Source organism: Callorhinus ursinus, unplaced genomic scaffold (assembly GCF_003265705.2).
Source record: "Callorhinus ursinus isolate GAN/ISIS: 27379988/994484 unplaced genomic scaffold, GSC_fseal_2.0 scaffold14, whole genome shotgun sequence".
Classification (NCBI taxonomy): Eukaryota; Metazoa; Chordata; class Mammalia; order Carnivora; family Otariidae; genus Callorhinus; species Callorhinus ursinus.
The window spans coordinates 43,928,448-43,932,143 of NW_027397076.1; positions in this window are offsets into that span (position 1 = coordinate 43,928,448).

Genomic DNA, 3,696 nt, shown 5'->3' on the forward strand with positions numbered 1-3,696 from the left:
CCATTTTGAGTTTATTTTTGTATATGATATAAGAAAGTGGTCCAGTTTCACTGTTTTGCATGTTGCCATTAAGTTTTCCCAACACCATTTGTTGAAGAGACTTTGTCCCATTGCATATTCTTGATTCTTTTGTTGAAGATTAATTGACCATATAATCAGGGGTTTCTGGGTTTTCTATCCTGTTCTACTATTGATCAATGAGTCTACTTTTGTGCCAGTACCATACTCTTTTGAGTACTACAGCTTTGTAAAATAACTTGAAATCTGGAATTGTGATACCTCCAGGTTTGTTTTTCTTTTTTAAGATTCTTTTGGCTATTTGGGTTTGTTTTGTGGTTCCATACAAATTTTAGGATTATTTGTTCTAGTTCTCTGAAAGATGCTGTTGGCATTTTGATAGGGAGTACATTAAATTTGTAGATTGCTTCAGGTAGTGTAGACATTTTAATAATATTTGATCTCCCAATCCATTGGCATGGAGTATCTTTCCATTGCTTTGTGTCATCTTTAGCTTCTTTCATCAGTGGTTTAGTTTTCAGAGTACAGTTCTTTAAACATTGTGGTTAAGTTTATTCCTAGGTATTTTATTATTTTTGTCCAATTGTAAATGTGATTACTTTCTTGACACCTGGGTGGCTCAGTCAGTTAAGCAACTACCTTTGGCTCAGGTCATGATCCCAGGGTCCCGGGAGCAAGTCCCGCATCTGGGCTTCTTGCTCAGTGGAGAGCCTGCTTCTCCCTCTGCCTGCCACTCCCCCGCTTGTGTTCAATCACTTTCTCTCTCTCTCTCTGACAAATAAATAAATAAAATCTTTTTTTTTAAATGTGATTACTTTCTTAATTTCTCTTTCTGTTGCTTCATTATTGATATATAGACATTCAACACATTTCTTTTTTATTTTTTATTGTTATGTTAATCACCATACATTACATCATTAGTTTTTAATGTAGTGTTCCATGATTCATTGTTTGTGCATAACACCCAGTGCTCCACGCAGAATGTGCCCTCTTTAATACCCATCACCAGGCTAACCCATCCCCCCACCCTCCTCCCCTCTAGAACCCTTAGTTTGTTTCTCAGAGTCCATCGACTCTCATGGTTCGTCTCCCCCTCTGACTTACTCCCCTTTATTCTTCCCCTCATGCTATCTTCTTCTTTATCTTTTTTCGTAACATATGTTGCATTATTTGTTTCAGAAGTACAGATCTATGATTCAACAGTCTTGCACAATTCACAGCGCTCACCATAGCACATACCCTCCCCAATGTCTATCACCCAGCCACCCGATCCCTCCCACTCCCCACCACTCCAGCAACACTCAGTTTGTTTCCTGAGATTAAGAATACCTCATATCAGTGAGGTCATATGATACATGTCTTTCTCTGATTGACTTATTTCACTCAGCATAACACCCTCCAGTTCCATCCAAGTCATTGCAAATGGCAAGATCTCATTCCTTTTGATGGCTGCATAATATTCCATTGTGTATATATACCACTTCTTCTTTATCCATTCATCTGTCGATGGACATCTTGGCTCTTTCCATAGTTTGGCTATTGTGGACATTGCTGCTATAAACATTGGGGTGCACGTACCCCTTCAGATCCCTACATTTGTATCTTGGGGGCAAATACCCAGTAGTGCAATTGCTAGATCGTATGGTAGCTCTATTTTCAACTTTTTGAGGAACCTCCATACTGTTTTCCAGAGGGGTTGCACCAGCTTGCATTCCCACCAACAGTGTATGTTGGTGTTTCTCCGCATCCCCGCCAGCATCTGTCATTTCCTGACTTGTTAATTTTAGCCATTCTGACTGGTGTGAGGTGGTATCTCATTGAGGTTTTGATTTGGATTTCCCTGATGCCAAGCGATGTTGAGCACTTTTTCATGTGTCTGTTGGCCATTTGGATGTCTTCTTTGGAAAAATGTCTGTTCATGTTTTCTGCCCATTTCTTGATTGGATCATTTGTTCTTTGGGTGTTGAGTTTGATAAGTTCTTTATAGATTTTGGATACTAGCCCTTTATCAGATATGTCATTTGCAAATATTTTCTCCCATTCTGTCGGTTGTCTTTTGGTTTTGTGGACTGTTTCTTTTGCTGTGCAAAAGCTTTTTAACTTGATGAAATCCCAATAGTTCATTTTTGCCCTTGTTTCCCTTGCCTTTGGCGATGTTTCTAGGAAGAAGATGCTGCGGCTGAGGTCAAAGAGGTTGCTACCTGTGTTCTCCTTTAGGATTTTGATGGACTCCTGTCTCACGTTTAGGTCTTTCAACCATTTGGAGTCTATTTTTGTGTGTGGTGTAAGGAAATGGTCCAGTTTCATTCTTCTGAATATGGCTGTCCAATTTTCCCAACACCATTTGTTGAAGAGACTGTCTTTTTTCCATTGGACATTCTTTCCTGCTTTGTCGAAGATGAGTTGACCATAGAGTTGAGGGTCTATTTCTGGGCTCTCGATTCTGTTCCATTGATCGATGTGTCTGTTTTTGTGCCAGTACCATACTGTCTTGATGATAACAGCTTTGTAATAGAGCTGGAAGTCCAGAATTGTGATGCCGCCAGCCTTGCTTTTCTTTTTCAACATTCCTCTGGCTATTCGGGGTCTTTTCTGGTTCCATACAAATTTTAGGATTATTTGTTCCATTTCTTTGAAAAAAGTGGATGGAATTTTGATGGGGATTGCATTGAATGTGTAGATTGCTCTAGGGAGCATTGACATCTTCACAATGTTTGTTCTTCCAATCCATGAGCATGGAACGTTTTTCCATTTCTTTTTGTCTTCTTCAATTTCTTTCCTGAGTATTTTATAGTTTTCTGAGTAAACATCCTTTGCCTCTTTGGTTAAATTTATTCCTAGGTATCTTATGGTTTTGGGTGCAATTGTAAATGGGACCGACTCCTTGATTTGTCTCTCTTCTGTCTTGTTGTTGGTATATAGGAATGCCACTGATTTCTGTGCATTGATTTTATATTCTGCTACTTTACTGAATTCCTGTATGAGTTCAGCAGTTTTCGGGTGGAGTCTTTTGTGTTTTCCACATACAGTATCATATCATCTGCAAAGAGTGAGAGTTTGACTTCCTCTTTGCCGATTTGGATGCCTTTGATTTCTTTTTGTTGTCTGATTGCTGTGGCTAGGACTTCTAATACTATGTTGAATAGCAGTGGTGAGAGTGGACATCCCTGCCGCGTTCCTGACCTTAGGGGAAAATCTCTCAGGTTTCCCCATTGAGAATGATATCGCTGTAGGTTTTTCATAGATGGCTTTTATGATATTGAGGTATGTACTCTCTATCCTTATACTCTGAAGAGTTTTGATCAAGAAAGGATGCTTTACTTTGTCAAATGTTTTTTCTGCATCTATTGAGAGGATCATATGATTCTTGTTTTTTCTTTTGTTAATGTATTGTATCACGTTGATTGATTTGCGGATGTTGAACCAACCTTGCAGCCCAGGGATAAATCTCACTTGGTCGTGGTGAATAATCCTTTTAATGTATTGTTGGATCCTATTGGCTAGTATTTTGGTGAGAATTTTTGCATCCATGTTCATCAAGGATATTGGTCTGTAATTCTCCCTTTTGATGGGGTCTTTGTCTGGTTTTGGGATCAAGGTAATGGTGGCCTCATAAAATGAGTTTGGAAGTTTGCCTTCCATTTCTATTTTTTGGAACAGTTTCAGGAGAATAGGTAT